The 17,598-nt window shown below is 52.6% G+C and overlaps 1 pseudogene; it reads left to right on the top strand.

Moving 5' to 3' along the window:
• The window catches only part of LOC113813955 (cyclin-dependent kinase 6-like), a 259,948-nt pseudogene extending 247,809 nt beyond the window's left edge, over positions 1-12,139 (top strand).
• The last annotated feature ends 5,459 nt before the right edge of the window (positions 12,140-17,598 follow it).

The following is a 17,598-nucleotide window of genomic DNA, read 5'->3' as shown; positions in this document are numbered from 1 at the left end:
GCCGGGGGGAAGGAGATGTGAAGTGGAGGCGGAGAATAAGAAACATGAGATAGAGGGAAAGGGGGTCGAGATACACGAAAGGAAGTGGAGGAATAGAAGGAGGAAGGAAGGAAAAGAAACAGAAGAAAAAGATGGAGAGGAGGAAGGAAGGAAGGAAAAGAAGCAGAAGAATAGGAAGAGGAGAAGGAAGCAAGGAAAAGAAGCAGAAGAAAAAGAAGAGGAGGAGGAGGAAGGAAGTTAAAAAAGGCAGAAAAAAGGAGGAAATTGGAAGGAGGAGAAGGTGAAGAATAAAGGTAAAGAGATGAAGAAGGAGAAGGAGGTGAAATAGGAAGGGAAGGGAGGAAGAGGAGGAGGTGAAATAGGAAGGGAAGGGAGGAAAAGGAGGAGGAGAAATAGGAAGGGAGGAAGAGGAGGAGAAGTAGGAAGGGAAGGGATGGCTAAGGCTAAGGGCCTGGAGGGCGACCTGCCTCGCCCTGCGTCGTCACCGCCTCCCACGTGATGAAGTCCGAGGTGGAGGGCGACCTGCCTCCCCGCCAAGGACTCGAGGGACGGACCTGACCCCCCCCCCCCCGCGCCCCCCACCCCAAGTGCAGGCAGGTTGGTGGCTAGCGGGCACGGTTTTGGTCATGGAATGTGGCCCCGGCAGCGTGCATGATAAGGGCATTGTCTGCAGCTGAGCTCCCTCTCTCTCTCTCTCCCCCTTCTCCCCTACCCCCTACCCCCGGCAGCTCGATCCTCCTGTTGCTGTGGGAGACGAAGGGCGGGAAAAAGCGCGCGGGAATAAGGGAGCCCCCGAGATGATGGAGGGGAAGGGGCATGGCGAGAGCTGACCTCCATTCGGGGGCGTCGCGAGGGGGGTCTGCCTCGTCCTGCGGCGGCCACGGGCGCACGGAAGACGGGCGTTCGGTACGAGGGCGTCTTGGGGGCGTGCGTGCGATCCGCGGAGATGGGAGGAGGGGCAGGGGGGGCGGGGAGGGGGCGGAGGAGGTTTAAATCCCCGGGTCGAGCTGCCCTGGAGGCTGCGGTGGGCGTGAGGGACGAGGACGGGGAGGAAGGTTTTGTAGTACTCGGAGGAGGAGGAGGAGGTGAAGAAGAGGAGGAGGAGTAGAGGAAGAAGGGAAGAAGAGGGGAGGAAGTGGTGAGGTGGTGGTGGTGAAGGAGGAGGAAGAGGAGGGAGAGCGATGGGAAGAGAAGTTGGGTTAAGGAGAGCAAGAAGACGCGGTGAAAAGAAAGAGAAGGAGCTCGAGAAGGAGCAAAATGGAAAAAAAAATGGGAGGAGGAAACGAAAAAATAAGAAGGAATGGAAGGAGGAAGAGAAAAGCGGGGAATGAAAAGAGGCGAAGAAGTAGGAAAGGGAAAGGAAAGGGGGAGGGGAAGGGGAGGAGGAATGCCAGGAGGCCTGTTGCAGCCGGACCGAGAGTCCTAGAGCGCGCGCGGGAGGAGGAGGAGGAGGAGGAGGAGGAGGAGGAGGAGGAGGAGGAGGAGGAGGAGGAGGAGGAGGAGGAGGAGGAGGAGGGGGGGGGAGGAGTGGGGGGTGCGAGGTCAGCCGAGGATGGCGCTGACACCACGGATATCACGAACACGGCGCCTTCGCTGCCCGCGCCGCCCTGGGACACTCCTCGCCCGCGTCGGCTTCGGAGGCACAGGCTTGGGCGGAGGGCGAGTGTCATCGGCGGGGAAGGTTACGTAGCGGACGCCCAAGGTTCGGCGGAGGTGTAGGGGTTGGGGGGCGGGGCGAGAGGGGGGCGTGGCTTAGATCCCCTGCCAATCGTGACTCCGGAGCGTGTTCCCGACGTGTTTAGGGAGGTGGAGGGCACGTGTGGACCTTGAGGGGGGGGGAGGGGGAGGCTTTTTGTTATTCAGAGACGTTTTCTAAAAAAAAATCAAGGAAAAAGAGGTTGAGGCGGGTGATTGGTGAGGATAGGCGTGTTAGTGAGGAGTGCTTGGCGAGGATAGTTTTCTTCTTCTTCTTTTTCCTATTCTACTTCTTCTTCTCCTTCTTCTTCTTCTTATTTTCTTCTTTTTACTGAGGAGTCCCTGGTAAAGTGCGCGTGAGGATAAGGCTTTTAATGAGCAGTGCTTGATGAGGACAGGCTTTTTAGCGAGGAATTCCTGGTCAAGTGCGCGTGAGGAAAGGCCTGTTGGTGTGGATAGGCCTATAGGTGAAGGTGATGTGATACTAATATTCCGACGGTGAAAATACGGTGACAACACTGAGGTAGGCCTATGGTTTTCCTTGCTGTCGTGATCGCTAAAATGCTTTTTTTGGGGGGCATATTTTTTTCTGCTTTTCGTCTCGTCTCCAGTTTCTTTCACATGGGCATTGCTTTAGAGGGGGCGAGGCAGTCGAAGTCAAGCCGGGAGAGGGAGGGGGGAGGGAGGGAGAGAGAGGGAGGGAGAGAGGAGAGAGAGGGAGAGAGAGGGGGAAAGAGAGAGAGAGAGAGAGAGAGAGAGAGAGAGAGAACGAGAGAGCGAGCGAGCGAGAGAGCCCAGAGAGAGAGAGACAGAGAGAGGCGAAGACGGGCGTGAGTGGGCGTGGTGGCAAGCAGACACTTAGGCAGACTCGCCCGCGGGTGATCCAGGACCTGTCGGGAGCTTACCTTGAGACACTGGACGGAGGACGTGAGAAAGAGGAGTTCGGAAGAGGGACGAGGCGATGGCGGGAAACGAGAGCCACTCGACCGAAGCGGGGAGATTGGGACGGGAATTATGGAGGGGGAGGGGGAGGGGAAGGAGGGTGGGGAGGAAGGAATGAGAGGGTGGGGGAGGGAGGGAATGAGAGGGGAAAGGAGGAAGGAAGGAGGGAAGGGAGGAGAGGGTAGGGGAGGAGGGAAGGAGAGAGGGGAAGGGGGATGGGAAAGGAAAGGAGGGAAGGAGAGATAGGGAGGAAGGGGAGGGGAGAGAGAGGTAGAGAGAGGGAAGGAGAGAAGGGTAGAGGAAGAAAAAGACAGAGAGAAAAAAAAAAAAAAAACAAGCCAAACAGACAGACAAACCGGCATAGAACGAATCTCCCTATTAGTTATCTGCCATTTTTTTTATTACCTTCGTTTCTCACGCTGGACCAGCTACCAGACAGCAGCATCTCGAAAGGCAGTTGAAATCAAGCCGGGAATGAGAGGAAGAGGGAGAGAAAGAGAAAGAGAGAGAGGGAGAAGGAGAAAAAAAGGAAATGGAGAGGGAGAGAGAGAGAGAAAGAGAAAGAGAGAGGGAGAGGGAGAGGGAGAGGGAGAGAGCAAGATAAAGAGAGAGAGGGAGAGGCAGAAGGAGAAAAAAAAGAAATGGAGAGGGAGAGAGAGAGAAAGAGAAAGAGAGAGAGAAAGGGAGAGGGAGAGAGGGAGAAGGAGAAAAAAATAGAAATGGAGAGGGAGAGAGAGAGAAAGAGAAAGAGAAAGAGAGAGGGAGAGGAGGCAAAAGGAACCTGCAACACCCCGGGCGCCCAAATCCCGAGCTGCAGAAGTGCCCGTGATTCAGCATTGACACGAGATGCGACACAGACCTCGGGCGTGCGGCTGCGTCGGAGGTGTCGGGGTGACTGACGAAGGATTTTGAGGCGTCGGACTCGATGGGGCCGAGTTGTTTTTTGTTATGTTTATCTAGTTATTGTTATCATGTTTATTAATTTATCTTCATTGTATTTATTCACTTATTTTTCATTCTCGTTTTTAGTTAGTTATTATTTTATTTATTGGCCCTCTCGCTGGCCCTCTCGATGGCCCTCTGCCTGGCCCTCTCGATGGCCCTCTCGCTGACCCTCTCCTTGGCCCGCTCTTTGGCCTTCTCTCTGGCCCTCTCTCTGGCCCTCTCCTTGGCCCTCTCCCTGGCCCTCTCCCTGGCCCTCTCTCTGGCCCTCTGTCCCCGACTCGACCCCAGGGCGTTGTGGCCATGGCAAGCGCGCCCCGGGACTCGCTTCTTCGTCTTCACATTTCTCAAGGATCTTTTGTCTTTTTGCGTGGATGAGAAATGCCTCTGGACGGGTTCTGGCGAAGGGCTGGCGATCCCCCGCGATGTCTGTCTGTCTGTCTGGCTGTCTCTGTCTGGCTGTCTCTGGTGCCAATTCGTGTTCTTTTTCTTTCTCCCTTCCGTTCTTCTTTCTCTCTTTTCTTTTGTCTTCTTCTTTCTTTCTGCTGCGCCTCCTCCTCCTCCTCCTCCTCCTCCTCCTTCTCCTCTTCTTCTTTTTCCTTCTTCCTCCTCCTCACCCCCCTTCCTTACCCCCTTCCCCTCCTTCCTCCCCCCTCCCTCACCCCTCCTCCCCCTCTTTCCTTCCTCCCCCTTCCTTACCCCCTCCTCCCCCCTGTGCCTTCAGATAGCGTTCCACCTGGATGCTCGCCCGCGGGGCACTTTCCCCTCCGGGCGGCGAGCTCCTGCTTAGGACCTTTTTGCGGGGCGGCAGGTGGTGGTCAGGGCGCTGGTCGGGCCGGGGGGAGTCCTCAAGCAAACAGGGGAGGGGGAAGGAGGGAGGAAAGGGAGGGAGGAAGGGGAACGGAGGGGGTGGATGGGGATAGAGGAGGTTGGGGGAGGAAGGGGAGAGGGAGGGGAGGAAGGGAGGAGGGAAGGGGAGGAAGGGGGGGAAGATGGGGATGGGGAGAGAGGAGGAGGGAAGGGAAAGCGGGGGAGAAGGGGAGAGCTGGGGGGGGAGGATGGGGAGAGCGGGGGGGAAGATGGGGAGAGAGGAGGGGAGAGGATAGGGAGAGTAGAGGGGGAGGTTTGGAGGAAGGGGAGGGGGGAAGAAGAAGAGGAGGAAAAGAGAGGAAGAAGACCCTGAGATAAATTCTTCTCCCGGAAAATGGATTCTTTAAGACGATGCCCAAGAACCTTAGCATTCTAAGGAGCAAGCACCCTCCTCCCCTCCCCCATCTCCCCCTCCCCCCACACGTAGCCATACCCCCCTCCAGACCTCCCTTATCCTAACCCAACTCCCATCCTTTCCTTTCCTCCTTATCCCCCTACTCCTACTCCATCTTGGGGGTGGAATTACCGGGAAGGAGGGCAGACAGGAGTAGGAAAGGGAGAGCAGGCATTGCAGGTAATGTAGACGAGGGTGCAAGTAGACAGTGCAGGCAGTAGGACAAGGAGGAGTGCAATCAAAGCAGGCAGTAGGACAAGGAGGAGTGCAATCAAAGCAGGCAGTAGGACAAGGAGGAGTGCAAGCAAGAGTGCAGGCAAGAGGACGAAAAGGGAACACAGTCAAAGCAGGCAGGAGGACAAGGAAGAGTGCAGGCAATGCAGGCAGGAGGACAAGCAGGAATGCAGGTAAAGCAGGCAGGAGTGCAAGCAACAGTGCAGGCAAGAGGACAAAAAGGGAGCACAGTCAAAGCAGACAGAACAAGCAAGAGTACAAGGAAGAGCGCAGGCAGTGCAGACAGGAGGACAAGCAAGAGTACAAGGAAGAGCGCAGGCAGTGCAGACAGGAGGACAAGCAAGAGTACAAGGAAGAGCGCAGGCAGTGCAGGCAGGAGGACAAGCAGGAATGCAGGCAAAGCATCCAACGCGCGCAGGAGGACGAGGAAGAGTGCAAGCAACGCGCGCAGGAGGACAGGCGGAGCGCAGACCGGAGTGAAACGCGCAGTCGGAACCCAAAGGTCAATCCCAGCATCCGGCCGGAGAGAAGAGTGCTTGCCAGACTGACCACGGTCGCTCGGGGGCCCCTGGGGAGTGCTCGGGGGCCCCTGGGGAGTGCTCGGGGGCCCCGGGGGAGTGCTTGCGAGTGCTTGCGGGGGAATCGGCCTCGGGGCTGTCATGGTCTGCTTGGCAGGGATTGGCATGGGTTGGCAGGGCCTTTCGGGGGAGGGAGAGAGAGAGAGAGAGAGAGAGAGAGAGAGAGAGAGAGAGAGAGAGAGAGAGAGAGAGAGAGAGAGAGAGAGAGAGAGAGAGAGGAGAACGAGAAGCAGAAAGAGGAGAACGAGAAGCAGAAAGAGGAGGGTTCGTAAAGTTTCCATAAATACTGAGTAGAACTGTCCTTCGTGGGATGACTTTTTATTGTCATTTTCCTGCTTTTGATCCCACTCGCATACTTCTCTCTCTCTCTCTCTCTCTCTCTCTCTCTCTCTCTCTCTCTCTCTCTCTCTCTCTCTCTCTCTCTCTCTCTCTCTCCCCCCCTTAAGGTCAGTGTTGGTGCACTCCTTCTGTTCCCTCCTCTTCCTCTCTCCTCCATTTTCCTTTTCCATGATGATATTCTTCTCGTCTCTCTCTCCTTCTCCATCTGCTCTCTGCCTTTTTTCTTCATCCTCTACTTCTTCCTTTTGTTCCTGTTCTTCTTTTTTTCACTCTCTCTTCGTGTTCTTCCTTCCCTTCCTCTTTTTCTTCTCCCATCTCCTTTTCCTCCCTCTATTCTTCTCTCTCTCCCTCTTCTCTCATCTCTTTCCTCTCTCTCTCTCTTCTCTCATTCTCTCTCTCCTCTTCTCTCTCTTCTCTTTCCTCTTCTCTTCTCTTCCTTCCCTCTCTCCCTTCCCTCTCTTCTCCCATCTCTCCTCCCCCTTCTTCTCCCCTTCCTCCTCTTCTCCCATCTCTTTTCCCTCTTCCTTCACGCTTTTTTCTCCTCCCCTTCCTCCTCTCTTCTCCCATCTCCTTTCCCTCTGCCTTCTCTCTTCTTGTTCCTTCTCCCCTTCCTCCTCTCTTCTCCCATCTCCTTTCCCTCTTCCTTCTCTCTTCTTGTTCCTCCTCCCCTTCCCCCTCTCTTCTCCCATCTCCTCTCCCTCCCCATATTCTTCCTCCCCTTCCTCCAGCCCCTCCCCCTTTCCTCCACCTTCTTGGCCTCCTCAGCAAGCAAAAAGTGCCACGGAGGGTGCGTGTCCCGGCCGCCGCGTGGGTCGAGCTAGACGTCAACAAGAAAGGCTCGGTTCTTCGCTTGAGCTGCGCGTTCGGGGTCGCCATTATCTGCTTGCTTGTTTTCCCCGTCGGCACAGGTGCTGCCATCCCCCCCCCCCTCCCCCCTTCCCTGCCCCGTCCGATTTCTCTTTTTCTGAATGTAATTGTATCCTTTGATTCGTTGGCGCAGCGGAGAGATGTTCCTTTCATTGCGGGCGGAGCGGGGGCCGACAGAGGGTCCCGTTGTGGGGCGGCGGCGCGGGGCCCCGGGGTGATTAGGATGTGCCTGCGCTGGTGCGGCGACTGTGTTGTCCTGCTGGAGATTGGGAGAACGTTCCCCAGGAGGAGCTGACGTCACTCCCCTCTCTGTTTACTGGGTAGTCTCTCCCGGCGGCGACAGATGGCGGGCTTGTCGCCTTGCCCAGTTAGAGGGCTCTGTGCCATTCCTCCGTCGGCGCAGCGATGTGGTCTTATCATCAAGCCAGAATGGAAAGCCCCATTTTTTAAGAGGCTATAAAGCTGGGCGCCGTGTGGGTGGCTTTGATCCGACGCCGTCCACTCGGACGCGCGCCCCGTCAGCCCTGGTGCAGCTCCTGTAATTGGCGAAGACAATCTCGAGAATGTTTGGACCCGATCAACCAATCATTGTTGCACCGCCTCGCCCGCCTGCTGGCCGCCCCTCCGCTCTCCTCGCCGGGGTGGCTTTCGTCGCGCCCCGAATTCCCGCTGCATTTGCTCTCTGCTCGAAGGGGCTTCCATCGCCGTTCGAGCCCCTTCTGCCCCGTCTCGCTTGTACGTGTGCGATTGTTCATTCTCCCGGGCGTCCGCGGCGATCTCGGCGAGAATATTCATAATGCCGTTGCTACAGCCCCTCGAGCTGCTGCGACTGTCCGCTGGTTTAATTATCACGTCATTACTCGCCCCGCCGCCGCAGTGATGGCCCCTTCAGCTGTGGCCTCCGCGTGATGCTTTTGGCGATTGTAAAAAGGGGGAAAGCTGTAAACAAGACGCCACATAAAATAGCCATATATCTACTATGATGCGAGGCACAGTCGGGCGCCCTTTTGGGGTTGTGGCTCCCTTCCTCCTCCTCCTCCTCCTCTTCTTCTTCGTCGTCTTCTTCTTCTTCTTCTTCTTCTTCTTCTTCCTCTTCCTCTTCTTCCTCTTCTTCTTCTTCTTCTTCTTCTTCTTCTTCTTCTTCTTCTTCTTCTTCTTCTTCTTCTTCTTCTTCTTCTTCTTCTTCTTCTTCTTCCTCTTCCTCTTCCTCTTCCTCTTCCTCTTCCTCTTCCTCTTCCTCTTCCTCTTCCTCCTCCTCTTCCTCTTCCTCTTCCTCCTCCTCCTCCTCCTCCTCCTCCTCCTCCTCCTCCTCCTCTTCCTCCTCCTCCTCCCCTTCGTTCTCTGGCCCCTCGCGTGTTGGGGTTGGGAACGTCCTCCATTCCTCCTTCTGTGTTTCCCTTTCTTCTTCTTTCAGTCTGTCCATCTTTTGTTTCCTTTTCGTTTTCCGTTTTCCTTTCCTTCGTACTTTCCTCTTTTTCCCCCCCCCTCTTCTTTCTCTCTCTCCTAGTCCCTCTCCTCCGATTCCTCCTATTCCCTTTCTCCTCTTCTTTCTTTCTCTCCTCCGATTCCTCCTATTCCCGTTTCCCTCCCTCCCCACTTCATCTCGCTCTCTTTCCCTTTCCTTCATTTCCTCTCTCAGTCGTCCTCAGAATAGCCTGTAGCCCTCTGGTGGTCTGTAGCCCTTCCGTAGCCTGTCTGGTAACCCTTCTGTAGCCTGTAGCCCTCTGGTAGTCCTTCCGTAACCTGTCTGGTAGCCTTTCTGTAGCTTGTAGCCCTTCCGTAGCCTGTATGGTAGCCCTTCTGTAGTTTGTAGCCCTTCCGTAGCCTGTCTGGTAGCCTTTCTGTAGCCTGTAGCCCTCTGGTAGTCCTTCCGTAACCTGTATGGTAGCCTTCCTGTAGCCTGTAGCCCTCTGGTAGCCCTTCGGTAGCCTATGGCCCTTCCGTAGCCTTCCCCGCGCCAGAAGGGAGCACTGCGGAGTGTATTGTCTTATCGGGAGGCGCCCGTTTGTGTCTGAGTTATGGGAGTTACTTGAGTGGGCGGGGGAGGGGAGGGGGAGGGGGAGGGAACCAGAATGGATGGCTGTGTGTTCGGGAGAGAGAGGGAGAGGGAGGGAGAGAGGGGAGAGAGGAGAGAGGAAGAGAGGAAGAGAGAGGAGGAGGGAGGAGAGGAAGATAGAGGGAGGAGGAGGAGGGAGGAAGGAAGGATAGAGAGAGGAGGGAGGGAGAGAGAGAGAGAGAGAGAGAGAGAGAGAGAGAGAGAGAGAGAGAGAGAGAGAGAGAGAGAGAGAGAGAGAGAGAGAGAAGAGAGGGAGAGGAGGAGGAAGATAGAGAGAGAGGAGAGAGGAGGAAGATAGAGAGAGAGAGGGAGAGAAGATGAGAGAGGGAGAGAGAAGATAGAGGAAGATAGAGAGGGAGAGAGGAAGATAGAGAGAGAGAGAGAGAGAGAGAGAAAGAGAATGAAAGGCAAGACCGATAGAGAGAACGAGAACGAGAACAACAAAGAAAAAAGAAGAGTCAAGAAAGAAAGAAAGAAAGAGAGAGAACGATAAAGAGAAAGAAGAGAAGAGAGGAGAAATACGATAGCGCCAGTGCTTGGACGGAGCCTCGGCGGTGACTCACAGCCACGCAACAAAAACGGCTTCTCTCTCTCTCTCTCTCTCTCTCTCTCTCTCTCTCTCTCTCTCTCTCTCTCTCTCTCTCTCTCTCTCTCTCTCTCTCTCTCTCTCTCTCTCTCTCCTCCTCTCTCTCTCTCTCTCTCTCCCTCTCCCTCTCTCTCTCTCTCCCTCTCTCTCTCTCTCTCTCTCTCTCTCTCTCTCTCTCTCTCTCTCTCTCTCTCTCTCTCTCTCTCTCTCTCTCTCTCTCTCTCTCTCTCTCTCTCTCTCTCTCTCTCTCTCCCTCTCTCCTCTCCCCTCTCCTCTCTCTTTTCTCTCTCTCTCTCTCTCTCTCTCTCTCTCTCTCTCTCTCTCTCCCTCCCTCCCATCCCTCTCCCTCCCTCTCTCTCTCTCTCTCTCTCTCTCCTCTCCCTCCTCTCTCCCTCCTCTCTCCCTCTCCCTCCCTCCTCCCTCCCTCCCTCCCTCCCTCCCTCCCTCCCTCTCCTCCCTCCCTCTCTCCCATCCCCCTCCCTCCCTCATTCCTTCCTCTCCCCTCCCATCCTCCCTCCCATCCCCCTCTCATCTCCCTCCTTCCCATCCCTCCTCCCCTCCCTCCCTCCCTCCCATCCCCCCTCCCTCCCTTCCAATCCCTCTCCTCCCTCCCTCCCATCCCCCTCCTCCCTCCCTCCCTCCCTCCCTCTCCTCTCTCCCTCCTTCCCATCCCCCTCCCTCCCTCCCATCCCTCTCCCATCCCATCCCTCCCATCTCCCTCCCTCCCTCCAACCTATTAACAGCGCCCGCACAGAGAGGGAGATTCTGGGACCGTCTCTGCCCTCACACGTTCCTCGCAAAGATGAGCACGCGGATCCGGCAGCGCACGCACGCACGCACGCACGGATGCTCGCTCGCTTTCATTCACGTACTTGGCGGGGGGTGGGGGGGGGGTCAGAGGGCGAGAGTAGGCTGGTTGTTGTATATGTATATTATGTATATATGTGTGTGTGTGCGTGTTGCTTATTTTTTCATATTTTTATATTCTTAGTTATTTATTTGCTTGATTGTTTTAAGTATTTACACACGCACGCGCGTACACATACCCCCCCCCCCCCACACACACACACACATACACGCAAACAAGCATGTTCGATAAGTAGATGTAGAAATGGAGTATATATGTATATATTCCTATAGTATAGATCGGGAGATGAATTTAAGAGGGAAATAAAGAAACGCACGCAAGGGAACGCCCATTTGCGCGGGCGTGGGTCCCCCGGCCGCCCACGGCGTATTCATTCCTTCGCAGACTCTATTGCAGTCTATAGAGCCCATAGAGCTTGTCCTTAGAGCATCCCGTGGGGCTTCCGGCGAGGGTTTCCGGAGAGAGGCCTCCGCGGGCGTGATAAATGGCCGCCTAATGAGCTGACCTGCGAAGATTTCGGCTTCCGGGATGACCCTTGACCCGGCTGACCCCTGGGGGCGACCCGGCGGTGGTGACCCGCGGCACTGGGGCTTCGGGGACGTCTCTATCCGCTGTGGGGGGGAGGGGAGGGGAGGGATAGGCGGCGGGTAGATGCTTTCAGGTAGATGGGTTGACGAGAGGATGGAGGAGGAGGAGAAGGAGAAGGAGAAGGAGAAGAAGTAGGAGGAGGAGGAGGAGCAGAAGAAGAAGAAGAAAAAGGAGGAGGAGAGGAAGGAAGAAGGAGAAGGAGGAAGGGAGGGGGGAAGGTAAGGAGTGGGGGTGGGTTGCACGGCTTCCTGAAATAACGTGTTTGTTTGTTTTTGTGTTTTTTTTTTTTTTTTTTTTTTTTTGTAATTGTTCTTGCTTTTGTTGTCTGGTTTTGTCTTTTAGTTCGATTGATTTAGATGAGTTTATGTTATGTTGTTAAGGCAGGGCGTTGACTGATTCATCCCCCCAAAAGTGAAATATACACAAAGGAGAATTGATAAATGAAGGAATAAATACAAGAAAAATATAGATATATTTAATTTTTATGATAAAATGATAAATGAAGGAATAAATACAAGAAAAATATAGATATATTTAATTTTTATGATAAAATGATAAATGAAGGAATAAATACAAGAAAAATATAGATATATTTAATTTTTATGATAAAATGATAAATGAAGGAATAAATACAAGAAAAATATAGATATATTTAATTTAATGATAAAATGATAAATGAAGGAATAAATACAAGAAAAATATAGATATATTTAATTTAATGATAAAATGATAAAAGAATTTTAAAATATACTCATTACTCATTAATTAATAAATTAGATAGAATATTAAATATAAACAAACATAATTAATAAATCAATAAGAATTTTTAGAATATACAAAAAATGAATGATGAATTGACAAGAATTTTAAAGGTCAACAAAAATGAACTGATAAATGAATAAGAATTTTTAAAGTATACCAAAAATATAATTGACACATAATTAAGAATTTGAAACAAACAAACAAACAAAAAAAGATAACCGCATGAGAATTAAAGAAAGAAAATAAATAATTAAAGACAAAATGGCACCATTCCCCCCCCCCCCCGCCCATCACTTACGCCCGCCGCCCATATTAACTAACCGTGCGAATTTTAATTGACGATTTTTTTCTTCTTTTTTTTGCAGGTGAGTCTTCCTATCGGACGCCAGGTGACGGAGGCGAGGAGACAGGTAAGGTGAAGTGGGTGGGAGGGGAGGAGGGGGTGGGGGTAAGAGAGAGAGAGGGGAGGGGGATGGATGAGGAAAGGGGGAGAGGGGGTATGGAGATGTGAGAGAGAGGGGAATAGGAGAGGGATAGAGAGAGGGGATTGGGAGAGAGACAGACAGACAGACTGACAGACAGAGACAGAGAGAATGAACGAGAGACAGACAGACAGACAGAGAGAAAGAAAGAGAAAGAGAGAAGACGAGAACGAGAACGGGAGAAAGAAACAGCCAGAGAGACAGAACGAGGATAAAATCCAGAGAAACGGAGAGAAATACGGAAAAAGACGAGCCGGCATCCGAGAAAACGGGTTAAGTGACATGCCTCCGCCCTACGCCCACGTCCTCGCCGACATGACACTCCCCCCCCCTCTCCCCCTTCACCCCCACCCACCCGGCCGCCCGTCATGAGGTGGGCTTCGTTAATTGCTCGGCTGGACAGGCGAGGGGGCGGTGTTATGAGGGCGTGCAGGGGTTTGATCGGGTGGGCGGGTTGGTGGGTGAATTTGCGGGCGGTTGGGCGGGTGGATGGGCGTATTTGCGGGTGGATGGGTGGGCGGGTAGGTGTGTAGGTTAGTGGGCGGGCGGACAGGTGTGTAGGTGTGAATGGGCTGTATGACGTTGTTAGTGTATATGTCTTGTTTATGAAGGTTTGTGTGTGTGTGTATGTGTATGTGTATGTGTGTGTATGTGTATGTGTGTGTATGTGTGTGTGTGTGTGTGTATGTGTATGTGTGTGTGTGTGTGTGTGTGTGTGTGTGTGTGTGTGTGTGTGTGTGTGTGTGTGTGTGTGTATGTGTATGTGTGTGTGTATGTGTGTGTGTGTGTATGTGTATGTGTATGTGTGTGTGTATGTGTATGTGTGTGTGTGTGTGTGTGTGTATGTGTGTGTGTGTGTGTGTGTGAGAGAGAGAGAGAGAGAACGAGCGAGCGAGCGAACGAGCGAACGAGCGAACGAGCGAGTGAATATCTCTGTGTATCTACGTTCGTGCGTACGTAAGCGCACGGCTCTCGACCCTAGACAATACGAAAATAACGCTCCTTGTTTGAAGGGGAAGTAATTAATTTTATCGCTGCAATCCCGCGCCTGTAAAGGAGCCAGCGAACCTGTGTCAGTCGCTTTATTCTGTTGTTGGGGTAATTACGCCCTTATTTGGGGGGGAGGCGTACGCTAAGACCATACATAAAGACCATACGCAAAGTTCACACGCAAAGACCGTACGCAACGATCATACGCTTAGACTGTACGGAGAGTTCATACGCAAAGACCATACATAAAGACCGTTCGCAAAGACCGTACATTAAGACTATACACAAAGACCATTCGCAAAGACCATACACTAAGACGTACGCTTAGACTGTACGCAAAGACTATACATAAAGACCATTCGCAAAGACCGTACACTAAGACCATACACAAAGACCATTCGCAAAGACCATACACAAAGACCATTCGCAAAGACCATACACTAAGACGTACGCTTAGACTGTACGCAAAGACTATACATAAAGACCATTCGCAAAGACCGTACACTAAGACCATACACAAAGACCATACATAAAGACCATTCGCAAAGACCATACATAAAGACCATTCGCAAAGACCATACATAAAGACCATTCGCAAAGACCATACATAAAGACCATTCGCAAAGACCATACATAAAGACCATTCGCAAAGACCATACATAAAGACCATTCGCAAAGACCATACATAAAGACCATTCGCAAAGACCATACATAAAGACCATTCACAAAGACCATACACTGAGACGTACGCTTAGACTGTACGCAAAGACCATACATAAAGACCATTCGCAAAGACCGTACATCAAGACCATACGCTGAGACGTGCGCTCAGGCTATATACGCAAAGACCGAACGCTGAAACCATACGCCAAGACGTACTTAAAGACCATATGGTAAGACGTACGCGTATACTGCACGTACGGAAGCCCATGCACACGCGCGCGCACTTACACGGACGCCCAGATATTCTTTTTATGTCCATTTTGTTTGCGTTCTTTGGAGAATAGTGTTGTCGTTGGATTGTTGTTGGTTTGTCGTTATTATTATTTTATTCATTTATCTATAACTATTATTATTATTATTATTATTATTATTATTATTATTATTATTATTATTATTATAAATTGTCGTTATGATCATTATCGTAAATGTTTATTAGTACTATGTTCATAGTTAATACATTTATCATTATTATCATTAATATTATTATAGTCATTATTATTATCATTATCATTATTATTACTGTTATAATTAATTATTGTTATTATTATTATTTTTATTATTATCATCATTATTATTATTATCATTATCATCATTATCATCATTATCATCATCATTATCATATTTATTATTGTTATCATTATTATCTTTATTGTCATCATTATCATCATTATTATTATTGCTATTATTGGAGAAGCCGAGCAGGTCCTTCGGGAGGCCCTTCAGGAGGCCCTTCGGGAGGGGTCTGCAGGGGCGCGGGCGTCGACAGCGAAGGCGAAGGATGTAGGGTCGAGGAGGGGATGGGCGGGGGGAGGGAGGGAGGGAGGGAGGGAGTGGAGGGAAAGGGGGGGGGCGGCAGGTCATCCCACCCCCCCTCTTGCGGTATCCCGGCAGGATGGTGGGCGGCGAGGGCGCCACCGCACCGCCCGCGGCACCGCCCCCCCCCCCCCCCCCCCCCCCAGTATGTCATTCATTCCCCGCCATTCATTCCCAACGGTCGAGGAGGAGGGCGGGGGAGGGGGAGGGGAGGGGGGAGGAAGTGGGAAGGAGGAGGAGGGAGGCGGAGGGCGAAGGGGGCGGGGGAGAGGAAAGGGGGGAGGGTGTGGAAAGAAGGGGGGAGAAAGGGGGAAGGGAAGAAGGGAAGAAGGAGGAGGAGAGGAAAGGGGGGAGGGTGTGGAAAGTGAAGAGGGATAAAGGGGGGAGGGGGGGAGGAAGTGGGAAGGAGGAGGAGGAGGAGGGAGAAGAGAGAAAGAGGGAGTGGGGAGGAGGAGGAGGAAGAGGGAGGGCGTTGAAAGGAAGAGGAAAGGAGGACGGAGGATGGGGGGAGGGAAGTAGGGAAAGAGGAGGAGGGGGAGGCGAGGGAATTGGGAGGGATAGAGGAAGAGGGAGGAAAGGGGGAAGAGGGAGGCGGGAGGGAGAATGACAGGAAGTTGAAAAGCAAATTGCAGCGAAAGGAATGAGAGACGGCGAGAGAGAATGAGATCGCTGGACGCGCTCTCGCTGCGAACGGGGGATGGCGGCAACTAAGCGATAAAGCAGAGGAAGAGAGGAAAGAAGGAAGAATAGAGGAAGACGGCAATGACTGAGGGGTGGCGATAAAGCGGAGAGGAAGAGAGAAAAGGAGGAAAAATGGAGGAAGACTGCAATGATTGAGGGGTGGCGATAAAACGGAGAAGAAAGAGAGGAGGAGAGAAAAGAAGAAAAAAATGGAGGAAGACTGCAATGACTGAGGGGTGGCGATAAAACGGAGAAGAAAGATAGGAAGAGAGAAAATCAGGAAAAAGAGGAAGACTGCAATGATTGAGGGGTGGCGATAACACGGAGAAGAAAGAGAGGAAGAGAGAAAAGAAGAAAAAAAATGGAGGAAGACAGCAGTGATTGGGGCGTGTGGGCGGGGCTTCGCGGCTCCGCTTACGGGATTCGAAAATTCGCGCCAAAGGAACTCGTGGAATGTCGGGTCCGGAGTCGCGTCTCGCCTCGGCAACATCGGGAATCGGGAATCGGGAATGGGAATGGGGAGGGGCGTGGAAGGGAGGGAAGTGAGGAAAGGGAGGGAGGCGTGAAGTGAATGTGGAGGGGCGGGGGGAGGTAGGGTGAAGCGAATGGGGGGGGGGAGGAAAGGGGGAGGGGAGGAAAGGAGGGAGGGAAAAGGGGATAGGGAGGGGGCAGGGGAGGTAGTGAAGGGGATGGGAGGAAGTGAGAAAATAGGTGAGGGGGAGGAGTGAAGGGGATGGGGAGGGGCGGAGGGAAGCAAGGAAAAGGAAAAGGAGGGAGGAGGTGGAAGTGAACGAGGAGAGGAGGCAAGGAGTGGACTCGAGGATCAGGAAGAATGGGTATTGAATACGAGGGAAGGAGACAAGAAAGGAGGACGAAGAGAGGAGGTAAGAGAAGAGAGCGAGGAGAGGAAGCGAGATAAAACCGAAGACAAGAACAAGAAAAGAGAGCGAGGAGAGGAAACGAGAAAAACGAAGACGAGAACAAGAAAAAGAGATACAAGCACGGAGGACGAAGAGAAAAAAAGAAAAGATACTTTCTCTTAAGACGAGGAAAAGGGAGACAAGAGAAGAGAACGAGGAAACGAAAGGAGACAAGAGAAGAGAACGAGGAAACGAAAGGAGACAAGAGAAGAGAACGAGGAAACGAAAGAACAAAGAAAAAGAGAGACAAGAACCGAGACAATAACGGAGGACGAGGAGAGAAAGAGAAAGAAAAGAAAAGAGACTTTCTCTTAAGACGAGGAAAAGGGAGACAAGAGAAGAGAACGAGGAAACGAAAGAACAAAGAAAAAGGGAGACAAGCACCGAGACAATAACGGAGGACGAAGAGAGAAAGAGAAAGAGAAAGAAAAGAAAAGAGACTTTCTCTTAAGACGAGGAAAAGGGAGACAAGAGCAGAGAACGAGAAAGACGAAGAGAGAAAGAAACAAAAAGAAAAGAAAAGAGACTTTCTCTTAAGACGAGGAAAAGGGAGACAAGAGCAGAGAACGAGAAGGACGAAGATAGAAAGTGAAAGAAAAGATACTTACGAGAACGAGGAAACGAAAGAACAAAGAAAAAGAGAGACAAGCACCGAGACAATAACGGAGGACGACGAGAGAAAGAGAAAGAAAAGAAAAGAAAAGAGACTTTCTCTTAGGAAAAGGCGACTGGAGATCCGCGTGTCCTGGTCGCTGCTTAACCGTCGGGGCGGTTTCGCGAATTGCGGCAAGTGCCCGAGGCGGGGCGGCTCCCTCGGGGGTGTTGACTTAGGGCGCTCGGCCGCGGGGAGGCTGGGTGTGCCCTGTGCGGGGGGGAAGGGGGGGAGGGGGGGAGGGGGTACGGTGCCCTGTGCGGAGGGGGGGAGGGGGTACGGTGCCCTGTGCGATGGGGGGGAGGGGGTACGGTGCTCTGTGCGAAGGGGGGGGGGGTACGGTGCCCTGGCGAGGGGTGAAGGGGGAGGGAGGAGGGATGGGATGGAGGGGAGAGGAGGGATGGAGAGGGAGGAATGAGGGAGGGAGGAGGGATGGGATGGAGGAAGGGAGGGAAGGGAGAGAGGGGATGTAGGAAGGGAGGGAGGGAGAGGAGATGAGAGGGTCCTCCTGCCGCGTCTGGGGCACCGTGACTTGCACTTGGGGGTCGCGTGGGGTCGCCGTGGCACTCTCTGGGCGTTCGTACCCTGGCGTTGCTGACACTCACGGCGAGGAAGC

The sequence above is a fragment of the Penaeus vannamei genome, chromosome 20 (genome assembly GCF_042767895.1).
Source record: "Penaeus vannamei isolate JL-2024 chromosome 20, ASM4276789v1, whole genome shotgun sequence".
Lineage (NCBI taxonomy): Eukaryota > Metazoa > Arthropoda > Malacostraca > Decapoda > Penaeidae > Penaeus > Penaeus vannamei.
The sequence above is the reverse complement of the archived record's forward strand: the minus strand, read 5'-3'. Positions and strand labels throughout refer to the sequence as shown.